The sequence below is a fragment of the Siphateles boraxobius genome, unplaced genomic scaffold (genome assembly GCF_051911475.1).
Source record: "Siphateles boraxobius isolate OS27281-9 unplaced genomic scaffold, OSU_SipBor_1 54, whole genome shotgun sequence".
Classification (NCBI taxonomy): Eukaryota; Metazoa; Chordata; class Actinopteri; order Cypriniformes; family Leuciscidae; genus Siphateles; species Siphateles boraxobius.
The window spans coordinates 2,993,421-3,008,806 of record NW_027509180.1 but is presented as its reverse complement, the minus strand read 5'-3'; the positions used below and the strand labels follow the sequence as shown (position 1 = coordinate 3,008,806).

General features: G+C 39.8%; 1 protein-coding gene and 1 pseudogene across 2 annotated transcripts in view; one reads left to right on the top strand and one right to left on the bottom strand.

Moving 5' to 3' along the window:
• LOC143714394 (uncharacterized) overlaps positions 1–15,386 on the top strand; it is a 185,255-nt pseudogene that overhangs the window by 6,701 nt on the left and 163,168 nt on the right. Inside the window, exon 2 of the transcript XR_013195479.1 lies at positions 4,241–5,827. The product of XR_013195479.1 is annotated as an uncharacterized LOC143714394 (transcript). The remainder of the gene's footprint in view (positions 1–4,240; positions 5,828–15,386) is intronic.
• The window catches only part of LOC143714367 (uncharacterized), a 288,790-nt gene that overhangs the window by 211,637 nt on the left and 61,767 nt on the right, over positions 1–15,386 (bottom strand). The gene's annotated exons all lie outside the window — the stretch shown is intronic.

The window sequence follows — 15,386 nt, the reverse complement described above, 5'->3', positions numbered from 1 at the left end:
ACCACAGCCAGACATTGTTTGTAAACCACATTATTGGTGACCAAACCTGAACTATATTCGAACTATATAACCAAATCAGAACATCACAACAACAAAAAATAAACCAACAAATCAAAAAACACAGGTAGACCTCCATTATGAAGTAATAACCACTTCGTGATGTGGGGGAATAGTCCAGCAGCTAACCACCAGAGCCCCCCTTCAGTGCAACCTATAGTACACTCAAGAATGTACTGTATGCACTTAGAAAAGTCAAAAACAAATGTAGTACCCGTACTTGTCGGTCAGCTATATTCTCATTAAAGGCTAAGGGTGATTTTAATCAGTTAACCCTCTGAGACCTAAGGGTATTTTTACAATAAATTTTTCGTCTGGTGTTATTCACTAAACAAGCTTGTAAAACATCAACACTTTTGTGCACAGACAATTGACACACATCTTTGTTTTCAGGACAAATTGAACTTTCAGCTTATTTGTGTTTCATTGATGTCACCTGAATGTAAAATAAGTTATGGGACCACAAAGACAAATGAAAAAATAAATCGGAAATTGAATCACTCAAATATTTATTGAAATCACACACAAATAAATAAAAGCTAAGCAATTTTCCTCTGGAAAACAGTTTGTTCAAGTCTTTGGAGTCCTGGAGCACAGGAATGAACATTATAACTTGAACAGAACAAAAAATATTTACATTTTTCCAAAGGAAGTCCAGGCGTTTTGGGCCTCATGAAAATCACTGATGCCAAGCCTCAAAACAGTTCCTATCAGGAATCACACAGAGGGCCACATCACAGGCTTTGCATTTCCAGGGGGTGGCCTGTTTCACCTGCCTTGTCTGTTTGCAGTTCACACATTGCCTTCTACCATAGGTGGCCTTCTTGCTTGCTTCAGTTTGTTCCGATGTTTGGACGGGTACATGGTTACTTTGTTGCTGGGTGGGAGGAACAGCAACTGTAACACCACAGAGTTGGGCTGTCAGCTCCTCCAGAAAAGCCCTGTGGGTCATGGGCTGTTGCTGCTTCTCTGCACAAACTTCCTTGTGAAGTAAAAAACTGCAGCAGCCGTCCATGACCTATTCCTGGCAGCTGCTGGGATGCTGCAGCAGAAGTGGAAGGGCCCTCCTCAGTGGAAGAATGGGAGCTTTCCTGTCTGGCTTGGGTGGGTGGGCTGGTGTCTTCATCATTATCACAACTGTAAAACAAATAAATAAAGCAAAATATTAGATCATACAAATTAGATCAATTACTGTTTTTGTATTTGATTTTTCACATAAGATTACAATGGCTGAGATTGCTACTGTACCCCCAACCCACCACAGCTATAATATGACCATTCGCTTTCCAGCCAAAAGGTGTGACCGACCCCCCACTATTCTCTCCACAGGTAAAAGGTGTGACCAACCCCCCACTACAACATCCTTTGTTTGTATCTCTAGGTAAACTCAGACAAACAATGGCTGAGAGACAAAGTGTAATCCACAACTCTGTAACAAACATAAACAAATGAAATACTACTTTTACAGAACTTATTTTTACATATTTAGAAAATTTATATTTTATCATATTAGTTTCTTCTTTTTTTATACTTTTTACAGTAAATAAACTCAGACATACAATGGTTGAGAGACAAAGTGTAATCTACAACTCTTACTACTCTGTAACACACACAGAAAAACGAAATACTACTTTTACATAACTTATTTTTCCATATTTAGAAAATGTATATTTTATCATATTAGTTTTTGTTTATTTTTATACTTTTACAGTAAATAAATAAATGTAACTTACTCTTCAGCAGGGTCTAGACGATTCTGGTAATCAAGTTCCTCATCAGTCAAAAAGCGCTCTTCTCCAGAAAATCCATCATCCTCCATGGCATCAAAAAAGGCCAGTGCTTGATTTACATCCATGTTTCTCAATCTCTGAGGATCCATTATTCTCCGTGTTTCTCTGTGTATTATTCAAAACTCGCGTCTCTCTGTGCGTCTCTCTCTCTCTCTCCTCGAAACCACTGTGCCGTGCGTCTCTCTCTTTCCAAAATATCACCCTTGGTTCATGCGTAATGACGCACACCAACGTGGACGACGGATCAGCCTGTCATTGGTCAACAACCTCACGCAAAGCATCGCGAGATGTCCAAAATGGCAGCTTGCATCAAGCTAGCAGCAAATATGACGGAAAATTTATAAATTATGGACTTCAGAGATCAAAACTGGGATATACACATATGGATTTATTACTGAAACACTCTGAAAGGACGCACAAGTTCCAGGCTGGATAGAAAACCTTCTGAAAAGGCTAGAAAGACACCAAATACACCCCCGTGACGGCTAGCGTGTTAGCTTTCTGCTGCAAAAAACGGTAAGGAAATCGATCAATTTTTCATCAAATAATATCAATATTTATCGGAGGAGTCGTGTGGCGTCGTCGACGATGCCGTCGGTTTCAGAGGGTTAAACTGGATATTTAAACTCTAACAGAACTGAAGACTCAGCAATATATCGGCTATGTTAAATAGGGAAAATATAATGAATAAAGAATAACAGACTTGTGGGGATGTTACCATCAACTTAAAAGACTATAAGGTAATTTAACTTCGTCTTTACTCCCACACATTGAGGACATTAAATCTAGGTGCAAATGCCATTAAAGCATTAATGTCCCTAGACAGACAACTGCCTCGTTTGCTCGATATTTTTCACTCTTATAATGTAGTCACTTAACGGCCTGTTGTCTTCCGATTCCATTACCTTAATGGCTCTAACGTTAGATCTATCTTGGCCGTTGAAAACTCCGTAGCTTCTCCTTGATCCATTCCTGGCGGCTCGGCCGATTTGCCGTGTTCGCGCTCGTTGTTCAGTGCCAGCCGGCCTTCCGTGCTTTTTCCGCAGATGCCTCAGCAGTTTTCTCCCACTCAATCGGGAACCCCCTCTTCTTCAGATCCTCTGCTGCTTCCACTGCGTTTCCATAAGTAATCGGCCCAGTGTCAAAAAAGACTCGCAGTTTCGCTGGTGGCGGTGTTTGAAACCGTATTCCCTTTTCTCTGAGAACCCTCCTGATCTGCGTATACGCCTTCCTTTTTGCTAGCGTTTCTGCAGGATAGTCATGATCGAAGTAGATCCTCCTGTCGCTGTGGTAAGTCTCCTTTTTCTTCCACGCAGAATGCAGAACCATCTCTTAAATATTAAACTGCTGGAAGTAGACGATCACCGATCTGGCTTGCGCTTCTCTAGGCGGTTTGGGGCCGAGTGCTCTGTGGCATCGTTGTATTCCAAGGTCAACATCAGCAAGGGGTTCCAGCTCTTTTCTAAGAAAGTTTTCTATGAATTGGAAGATATTGTTTCCCTCAGTTCCCTCCGGGATCCCATAAATGGGAACATTGTTACGCCTTGAGCGTGCTTCCAAGTCTGTTAGCTTTAACTGCAAACTTTCCTGAGCTTGTAGTGACTGGCTCAGTGCCTCTCTAAAGTCAACGGACCACTCTTCAGCTTCGGCTATCCGAGCCTCGGCCTCACTCACTCTGTCCGTAGTCGTTTTTAGATCGGTTGCGACCTCGTTAAGCTTCTGGTGAATTTCCTCTCGAAATTCCTTTAGCTCCTACTTCAAGTCATCTCTGATTCTGTCTCGAAAATTACTCAGCTCAGTCTTCAACTCCGTTGACATCATTTTTATGTCTGCGCGGATGGCGGCGATGTTAACTTTCATATCCTCATCTGTTAGTTTAGCATTTTGTCCATGCGCGCCATTACTCTCTCCTTGTTCCTCGTCCATGACGCCCTCAGTCGTTATTTTCTCACTATTCTCCGCTTTCCCAGTCTGTTTTCCCTTGCCTTTCCTGTATTTTTCCCCTTACATCATTAATTATACAAAGATCAAATCTTAATATTTTCAAATTGGGGAATAAACTCCGACCGAACGGGAGTGCGGGATTATGCGGCCATACGCTTCGAATTACCCATATTTAATAATTCTTGCTAAAGAAACATGGGATTTGTGCCTATAATGTTTTAAAGATAATAATTGGAAGATAAATTTACCTTATTCATAGAAAGTTTCAAGGACATATAATCAATTTATAAAAAGGCATGAAATTATCATAATATTTTATAACCGTTGTCTACTTTCTACCATTACATCAGGGCTCACTTCCATGTCCTTTCACTTTATATTTCTCTCTTTGAAGAGAAATATTTTGATGTACTAAAAATTAAATGTAATAATTGTTTCTTTCCTGTCAGACCTGATGGAAGAGAGCGAGGAGAGTGAAGAACTGAGTGAAGTGGAGGAGGAACATCATGTCCAACCTGGAGAAAAACCTTTGAGTCGCTCAAAGACTAAACAGACATTTTTAAAGAAAAGAAGAGCCAAGAAATCTTTCACCTGCACTCAGTGTGGAAACAGTTTCTCAAATAAACAAAATCTTGAGTGTCATATGAGAATCCACACTGGAGAGAAGCTGTACACGTGTGATCAATGCGGAAAGAGTTTCTCTATTAAAAGTGAACTGAGGATACACATGAGGATCCACACTGGAGAGAAGCCGTTCTCATGTGATCAGTGCGGGAAGAGTTTCACTCAATCTGCATCCCTTAATGTTCACATGAGGATCCACACCGGAGAGAAGCCGTTCACATGTGATCAGTGCGGCAAAACATTTCTGAGGGCATCACACCTGAAGACACACCTGATGGTTCATACGAAGGAGAAGCCGCATTCATGTTCTGTGTGTGGAAAGAGTTTTTCACAGAGTCAATCTTTACATGGACATGAGAAAATCCACACTAGTGTGAGAGAGTACATGTGCTTTGAGTGTGGGAAGACTTTTATTACAGAAAACAGTTTAAAACTGCACCAGAGAATTCACACTGGAGAAAAACCTTACAAGTGTTCACACTGCGACAAGAGATTCAGTCAGTCTGGAAATCTGAAAACACATGAGAGGAACCACACTGGAGAGAAGCCGCACACCTGTGATCAGTGCGGGAAGAGTTTCTCTTCTAAAGCTGACCTGAAGAAACACATTAGAATCCACACTGGAGAAAAACCTTACAAGTGTTCACACTGTGACAAGAGATTCAGTCTGTCATCACATCGGAAAAGACACGAGTGGATCCACACTGGAGAGAAGCCGCACACGTGTGATCAGTGCGGAAAGAGTTTCTCTTGTGAAAGTCGCCTGAAGATACACATGAGGATCCACACTGGAGAGAAGCCGTATGAATGCCATCAGTGTGGAAACAATTTCACATCCAAAAATTCTCTTGACGATCACATGAGGATCCACACCGGAGAGAAGAAGTTCACATGTCATCATTGTTGCAAAACATTTCTTAGGGCATCAACCCTGAAGAGACACCTGGAAGTTCATACAAAGGAGAAGCCTCATTCATGTTCTGTGTGTGGAAAGAGTTTTTCACTGCTGCTATATTTACGTGGACATGAGAAAATGCACACTGATGAAAGAGAGTACATGTGCCTTGAGTGTGAGAAGACTTTTACTACAGAAAACAGTTTAAAACTGCACCAGAGAATTCACACTGGAGAAAAACCTTACAAGTGTTCACACTGCGACAAGAGATTCACTGTGTCATCATCTCTGAAAAGACATGAGAGGATCCACACTGGAGAAAAACCTTATAAGTGATCACACTGCGACAAGAGATTCAGTCATTCGGGATATCTGAAAATACATTAGAGGATCCACACTGGAGAGAAGCCGCACACGTGTGATCAGTGCGGGAAGATTTTCTCTATTAAAACTCACCTGAAGCTACACATGAAGGTCCATGCAGTGGATAAACCACTTAAACACAGTCTGAAATCACGCTAAGAAGATTTTCATGTGCTGAGCAACAAAGTCTCTTCTGTGTAAGTTAGTCACACATCACCCTATAGCCACATCTCTCCTCTCCACCTATAGTTGTGTGTGGTGAGCACAGGACACTTTGTTGATCGATATCTATTAACTTGTGTTCAACCAACAGGAATGTGTAATTTGTCAGTTCAAGTCAAAGCAAAAGTATATATATATATATATATATATATATATATATATATATATATATATATATATATATATATATACAGGGCAATAGACTGCGATATTTGGCAAATTGTTATCAGCTCAATTCCAGATGTTCTGATCAATAAGATACCACAGGTTTTAATGACAGGCACCATTGTGCAGTCAATGTATCAAAATGAGCCTGAGAGTGAAATCGTTAAAACTTTTTGAGAGTATTCTGGAATTAAAGATGTTATCCACAACAGTGCAATTTTCCTTGAATTACTGCTTACAAATGCAGGGTGTGTACAGCCATCGCTCGTGTGGTGCTTCTCCAGCACAAAATACATTGTGAGGTAGCTGTGTTATTTAGAAAGCCACTTCTGTAATTCCTGTCACAAAACGGGCCATACAGAGGAAAAGCGCTAGTCATTGGGCAGAGGCAGACCTCCACCCTATTTCATAAAACGTAGACAATCACACTCTACTAATGACACAAGCCAGCACTCTGTAAATAACCAAATCTCAAATGCATCTAGAACTCTTACTGATCTAACGACTTTGGTCACTCAAGGCTAGGGCTGCAACTAACGATTATTTTGATAATCGATTAATCGGACGATTATTTTTTCGATTAATCGATTAATCGGATAGAAATTAAATTAGATTTTTTTTTTTATTATAACTAAATAAAACCTTAAATCAGGGTATTTATGTGTAAAAGTGTACTTTAAAAAGTGCAAAAGCCACACATTGAGTTTTACTAATATCAATATTTGCATTGTTTTTAATGATAATTGCTGATGGCAAGTTGACAAACATGATTATTGTTAAAAAAATGATATCCAACATATTATGTTTTAACACAATTTTGTTAAAACAAATTTACACAGACATGTTGTTCAGATGTGAATATCTGAACTAAAAACAAACTAAAAACATCTAAAATATATAATTCATTTAATTTTTATTTAAAATTAATTATATATAAGGAATATAAGGATAAAGAATATAATATATATTATATGTAAAAGAATATAATATAAGGATAAATTGATTAAATAAATATAGAAAGACTGAAAACAATTGTGTGAATGTAGAGCCGCAGTAGATCGCGTCTGAAAAACAATTAAAACTTAGTAGACAAATGCTATAAAAAGAGAACGGAATGGAGGTAACGTTACCCAGCAAGCTAACAGGCTTGAGTAAAGGACAGGAGAAATTATGCATTAGTGCACAAGCATTCGCTGAAAACCACTGAGTACAGTGACTAAAAAACAATATTTTACTGCTGCTGTTATTAACTGCCTTTGTATTTAATGCTTCACTTTGTAAACACCGTTTTAATTTAACCTATTTCTGCGGTAGCGCTATTTTAATCCATCACTTACGTTGCGAGCGAACTGATTGCACAACCTGATGCTCGAGACAAAATACAGACATCCCGGAAGTCCCGGGAGTCTCCCGCATATTGATTGCGGCTCCCTGATGCCCGCGAATTAGTTCAAACTCCCGAAATCTAGAGCGCGCAAGCAAGAGCGCGCATGCGAGACAGAAGAGACTGCTCCAAACCGTGTAGCGCGCGCGCTCGGCAGAGCGCCTGAGGGAGAGAGACCTTGCGTGTGTGTGCGTACCAGTAAACGCTCCCCGTGACGTAAGCAGACCAACTAATCGATAATGACATTCGTTGACAACGATTTTCATAATCGATTATAATCGATTTTATCGATTAGTTGTTGCAGCCCTACTCAAGGCCTTCAACTGTTAGCGTCATTTGCTAGTCGTGTAGCAGCCAAACAGCTTAATAGGTTAGCATCTAAATTCATTTAACCTGTCTGCATTTTCAAAATTGTAAATGCATACTAGACTAAATGTCTTGTGTTAAAAATGAAAAATTGTAATACTGGTATTGTTAATCATTTACAAACAACATGTGTTTGTCTCCTTAGTGTCACACTGCTATTTTCCGTATAGCTTGAGTTAAAACATACACAGGAGCACAGGAACGCCACACGGCTACAATGTTTCACAGTTCCATTAGCCATGTAGATGTTACAAATTTGTCTTTTACCATGCTCTAGTAACAAACCTAGGTGAAAAGTAATTTGAACCCATGATCACAAGTCTCATTCCCCATCTCACTAAAAAGATGCTCATGGACTCCCTGTTGCTAGCCTGGCTCCGCCGTCCTACGTACTTCTGCTCAATTTTCATTTTCCTTCAGTACTACGTCTGGGCTTGCGGTGAATTCTTAGGTTTTCTCCTGTCGATTTTTAACCGTGCTAGTTTGAGTTGACATACGTCACGACCAAACGTTAGCGATTCTTAGCGACCTTCAAGGAAGTTAACGCTTGTCAGAGTGGCCAGACTGTAGGATTACAAATTTATTTCAATGTTTAATTTAGGTTCCAATACAATAGTACATAAACTGAGGAAGTTTATTAGTGTGAATTTTGTAACTAAGGTAAATTATGTCACAAACCTGCCGGTTCCTGTCTGTCCTGATCTCTCTATTGTAAGTTAAATTGATCAGAGCACGGAGACTATCACCTTTTGTCATTGAATAGTCCGGCTGATTAGATTAGTTTCTATGCATTTGAATCACCTTTTGTTTTAAATGGTTCTGGGAGCCCGTGGCTCAGTTTGAATAGTTATGCTGATTGGATTAGGCTAGGACAGGTTTCTAAACCTGTATACTTCATTTACATGTTTTGTTTCCACCTTTATGTAACTCCTCCCCTTGTAAGGTATATGAACAGTCTGTATTTTAGTTTAGTTAGACTTGCCTAAGATTTTTTGAACGAAGCAGATTACAGATGCCACAGCAATAAAGGATCCTGCTTGAAAAGATACTTCCGAGTCTCCTGGTCTTCGCTTCTGAGTTTTCCTACACTTTAGAAGAAATAAGTTCACTACAGACTCTCAGTAGGCTACAAATGAAATGTACAAGAGTCTGGTAGCACCAGGCTACCCTGTTGCAGCAAAAGGACCAAATTTGCATCATAATTGTCAACAGCAACCTTTCTCACCTTGGGTTGGAGCATGGTCCCACAAACACACAGCTAAATACGGTCACACAAACACACCGCTAAATACAGTCACACATTTGTATCTTTAAACACAGGGTTAAATTAAATTCCTCTTCTTACTGTAACAGCACATAAACTGAATTATTTTCCTTATTGGAACATTATACATCTGATGTATGCATTCAACTAAGTATTTAATTTTTGCTTTTGTCTATTTTTCAATCTCGTTTTTTTGCCATCTTACAGTAACACCATGTGCATTTCATTTACTTTTCATTTGAGACATTTTTATTTGAGGTCTTTACTGTTAATTACATCACCAATTGATTGAAATTCATCAAGTTTAGGTTTGAAAACAACACCAGTTGATTTTTTAAAGGCAATTTATTTATGTTTCAAGAAACCGTACTAGAGATTCTAAAACCTTTCTTTTTGACACCGTATGCATTGAAGACCTGGGAACCCTGTATCTCAAATCATATACCCCAGTTCCTGATTGTCAACTCATTTTATTAGTTCAATTCATATCCACCCCATTCTTTTCCCATTTTTTTCACGCAATTTTTCCTTCATTATTTCCTGAGCAATAATCTCATTATTCAATCCAAATATGCCATCTCTGTTGTCATCAGTGATCGAGTTATTATGTGGAATACTACGGTGCCTAACAATTTAAATACTACATGTTGATACTCCCTTAAAAGTTGTAACCTTTGCATACTTGGTTTGCAGATGGTAAGTTTTTCTTTCACCAATTTTTGTATATTGTTGTTTTGTCATCTTGGACTGTGTTGCCAATGAATGCCTTTTTCAGTTTTCAGGGCTTGCTATTGCCTGCAAGCCATTTTCTCTGCTTGAAGGTTAAGGGAACTTCACTGTGGGACATGAACAGCAGAGAGTTGAAGATGCCATGACAAGGAACAGACCGCCAGAGACACTAGAGATCGGTTTACACTAGAGTGACTAGAGTTTCGGCTTGCCAAAGCCATCGATGGACATAAAAGGATAATTGCTATATGGACAGTTCCTTACAAGCGTCTCCACATTGTTGTGCATCTGATGGGAGTAGGTGTTCTGTGTGTGTATCTTCCTAGCATCCTTGACAATGACAATGATCATCATTACTCTTGTGCTACTATGCCAATGGAGATGTCACAGAGTGACGAAAAGGCCAGGCGGAACCTTTCTCCTAACGAGGACGTTCCCCGTCGGAGCACTTCCGGTGAAACACCGGGCCGGTTCCGGTTTTACACGCGATGGCCGATCGTGGGATAATGGATTGAGAAATGAGCGTCAGCTGCGAGAAGTGAGGGAGGCGATCAGCGATCGGAACACGTGTCTCAATAAGGGATATAAAAAGGCAATTTGGTGGAGGCGAAGGGAGCGGAGAAGTGAAGGAGCGGAGAAGTGAAGGGAGCGGCCGAGATGGAGTGGGAACAGGACAGAGGATTGCAGTCTTGGCGGATGCTATGAAGGATAACATTCATGGACTGGAGAATTAATGTGCACCGATCACTCCTGGGACAGCTAAGTACCATGATCACGCTGATGACCATTCTAAAAGCCTTCTGACATTATCTGTGTGCCTCAGCCTGAAAGTTAACCCCAGTGTTGTTGTGATCTCTTGAGGCTCGTATTTCTGCCAACATTTCCCCCTTAAGTCATAGTTCCATGGGAATGGAGGAAACTGGATGAATACTGGAGTGAAGGCCCTTAATTCATTGTACGTGTGAAGATTGCAGTGTCTGTGGTGATGTAAGCACGCTTAAAGTCTTGAGAGTTTGATTTGAATACACGAGTGTGAGAAGAACAGTTCTGCCTTTAAACGTAACTTCGTCCAGTTGACTTGTTATCCCAGTGGGACGCTGGGCCTTATTAACTCTGATGTGTGGAGTGTGTATCCAGCAGGAAAGTGCCATTATTCTTCCCGACGTGCTGGTGTGATTTGAAGAGGAGTTTACATCCGTGTGGTGCTTTGCCTCTTCTGGAGAGGGCTTCGTACCAGCTTGTGGAACGCTGTTTGACCTGAAGAGGAGTTCCCACCCATGTGGTATGCTTTGTCTGTTCTAAGGAGGGTCTGTACCGGTACGCTGACTACCGTCTGTCCTGCAGGTTCACTGAGAAGTTCCTCCCTGAGTACTGGTCACCGTCTGTCCTGCAGATTCGTTGAGAGGTTGCTCACCCGAGTGCTGTCCATCGTCTGTCCTGCAGGTTCACTGGGAAGTAGGGCTGGGCGATATATATCGCACGATATTGTTATGCGCATCTCGTCAGTAAAGCCGGTTCCTTGATTAGTAGTAAATCGCCTTCACCTGCTTTCAGATGGAGCGGCATTTACTACAAAGAGCCGTAGTTCACTGACAAGCTGAGCCATATCGCATTAATATCGCAGACGTATCGCCAGCGATAATTAATGCGATATGGCTCAGCTTGTCAGTTAACTACGGCTCTTTGTAGTAAATACCCTTATATTATTAACTTTAGATTTTGTTTGGCTGTTGTATCTGAGATATAACTGCCAGATGAACAAAGAAAAAAGTGATCTGATGGTGTTGGTTATATAATGACAATCATCATTTGAACTTTATGATTTTGATTTATGTTGTTGGTTACAGCATAACTGTGATTCTGCATAAATATCCAGAATTTTAGCTATAATAAAAAAGATTTCTTAAAAGTTGTTTCAAAAAAAAAATCTTTCTTATAGGCACACACAGACTTCAAGAATCAGTCTATGCATCTCAACAATGGTGACGAGCAGAATATTCAATTAGGAAAAGTAAATTACATAAATTCAGATCATAATTTATTCATATCGCAATGCATGATGGGAGCCATTAATGAGTTGTGATTGGTGGCAGCCACTGCAACATGCTTTATTATTGTCACCATTGTTGAGATTCACAGGCTGATTATTGATGTCTGTGTTTCTAAATAAATTTATTTGAAAGTGTTTTGATCAGAACAATGTTTATTAAATATTTTGGATTATAAGAAACGTACCTATACTCATATATGCTGTAGAATCAAAAAGTTGTTGCCAACAAGTTAAACCAAACTATTTCAATAAGATTCATTTTCAGATCACATCATGATTATGCCAGAACACAACCAACACTATCAGATCACACTTTTTTTTGTTAATTTGACTGTTATAAATAAATAACTGCAGACAAACAAATTTAAAGTGAATGTATAAGGGTTAAGAGCCCAACTAAAGCAAACACTTATCGCCATAACGGTGACTTACAATTTGAGATTTTCTCCTTCAGTGATTCTGCTTGTTATCATCAGGTGTCTTCAATAATGCTCAAACATCACTAAATTAATCACTTAATTATCTCATTAACTTTAACACTCTTGAGTGTTAATTTAACACTGGAGTTTGTGCTGTGTAGTAAATGCCGCTCCATCTGAAAGCAGGTGAAGGTGATTTACTACTAATCAAGGAACCGGCTTTACTGAAGTGATGCGCATAACAATGTGATGCGATATATCGCCCAGCCCTACTGGGAAGTTCCCTACCTGAGTGCTGGTCGCCGTTTGTCCTGCCGGATCGCTGGGAGGTCCCCGCCTGAGTGCTGTGCACTGTCTGTCTGGAGGACTGCTGTGGGATCCCTCACCACTGCCCGCGTCAAAGAGTGTCTCTTGCTTCTCCGCCATCGTAACCTGTCTGGAGGATCTGTTGTGAAGTTCCTACCTGAGTGCTGTGCACCGCCTGTCCTGGAGATCCGTTGTGGAGTCCCTCACCTGAGCGCCGCACACCGTCCGTCCTGCAGATTCATTGGGAAGTTCCTTACCGAGTGCTGGTCACGGCCTGTCTGGAAGATCCGCTGAGGGATACCTTACCATTGTCAACGCCAGTGAGAGCTTTCCCTTCCGCAGCCGCTAAAACCCTCGAGACCTTGGAAGACAAAGAAGAGAACGATTAGTTGATGCCCTGTTTTGAGAGACTATTTTAATCTAATTAAGTAACACAACTTTGTATTTTATCACGTTGTCCTGTCTGTGGTGTTCCTCTGGTCAGGCTCCTCAGGGTGGTACACTAGAAAAGGGGCGGCGTCTAAGGCCTCGTTGCCGCCCCGACCTGTGACAGAAACACTTCTTCAATGCAATCATCCCTGAATTTCAAGGTCAGAAATGTACCTCACATAATTCCTGAGGTCCAATGTACCAGATGAGGGATTTGTAGGGCTGAGCAAATATGGACAGAACTCTTTACTGCCCTAGTACAATGGCCTTCATCATCACAGTATGCTGATGCCTATCTAGTGCAAGGGATTTCATCACTATGCTGATTGAGGACTGCTGGGACACTCCAGTCACAAGTCGTTTGCATCTCAATGACAGGTCTGCACTATTTGCTTCACAGGACATATGCTTCCAACTAGGGCTGTCACTTTACGTTCGAAAATCGATTGCACAATCGATCGGACCAACCAACACAAGTATCGAAAACTGTTTTTTTTTTTTTTTTTTTTTTTTTTTTTATTTTTTTTTATTTAACAATCAGGCATACATACAAACCAACATAGTGCAGTAGTGAGCAATCTTGTAAATCCATACTTCCAGCAGTGACAAGAGTGATTTAAGTGTTTAAGTGTGTATGTGTGCGGGTGTGAGTGTGGTTATGTGTATGTGTGTGTATGCGTAAACAAAGTAACCGTTTATTATGTATTACCATTGTTATTACCATCACCATCCCACTTCCCACTACCACCATATTGCCAATATTGTGTTGGTAGATTTTTTACTTCCATCCTTCCTCCTATGTAATAATTGCCATTGTCAATCCTGCATAAAATACGACATAATAAGATAATATAATATAAGATAATATAATATAACCTTCCCCCTCATCTCATCAGTCCATATCTTTTCCTATTTTTTTTTTAATTTTTAATTTTTTTTTTTTTTTTTTTTTTTGTGTTATGTGTGTTATGTGCAATGTCTAAGGTGCATTAAAATAGGGAGTACAGTGCGAGAGTGTCTCAAATTGGGACAGAGATGCTGTCCCGTTGAAACCACTTCTCGCCTGTCTAGCCTGCCTTGGTGTTTGTGAGGTTTTTCCATATATCCTTAATCCTTCTTTTTTTTTTTTTTTTTTTTTTTTTTTTTTTTTATTCTATGTTGTGGTGCATTAAAAACCCATGAAGAGATAAGGGGGAAGTTATTGCACTAGTGATGACAATGATATCTAATTCTAAAACAGCATTGACAATGGCAATATTGATGATGATAATAATAATAATAATATTAATAATAATAATAAATGACAATGATGATGGCAGTGGTGATCATAACGGTAAGAGCAAAAGACAGCAACAACAGTAGTTACAACAATGAAAAAAAAAAAAAAAAAAAAAAAAAGTGAAATTAGTAATCATAACAGTAACAGTAAAGATAGCAATAACAATGATGACAGAAACAAGTTTAAACAACTAATATGAATATTCGTGGGTTGAGTAAGAAGGTGAGAGAAGTCAGAGTTGAAAACAGAGAAAGGATTCATAGCTGTAAGAGGTCAGAAAGTGTTGGACGGCAGGGATCAGTTTCAGATGTGTTATTATGAAGGGGAGATGCGAGTTCCATTGCCATGAAGTCTGTTATAAGATTTTTCCAGATGTTAATGTGTAATTTATTTCTGGTTTTCCAGTTCATGAGGATAGTTTTCTTGGCGATGGCTAGAGCTGTGAGGAGTATTTTAGAGTTTATGGTTTTATCAGTTATTATTGTGAGGTCCCCCAGCAAGCAAAGGGAAGGCGACATTGGGATGTGGCAGCCAACTATAGTTGATAGTGCCTGTGTGACCTCTTCCCAAAAGTGTTTGATTGGAGTGCAGTGCCAGGTTGCATGAATGTATGTATCTGTAGAATTTTGATTGCAATGTGTGCAAATTTCTGATGTGAATCCCATTTTAGCTAATCTATTGCCCGTGTAATGCGTTCTGTGAAGTATTTTGTATTGTATTAACTGAAGATTCGAATTTTTGGACATGTGATAGATGTTTTTACAGATTTGGGTCCAGAAGTTGGCATCAGGGGCTATTGATAGATCGTTTTCCCATTTTATTGTTGGTAAGTATATGGTCTGAAGTTGATTTGAGATCATTTTGTATATTTTAGAGAGAAGTTTCTTTGGAGAGGAAATGTTGACCAAGTCTGATATTGCCGGTGGAAGTTCTAAATTTGTGTCTCTGATGTTTATTTTTGTCAGAACAGAAGATTTGAGTTGTAGGTATTTTAAAAATTCGTTGTTCCCGATGCCATACTCCTGGGCCAGTTCCGGAAATGGTCTAAATGTGTTAGATTTGAAAATATGCTTAATGTGGGTGATACCCTTTTCCGCCCA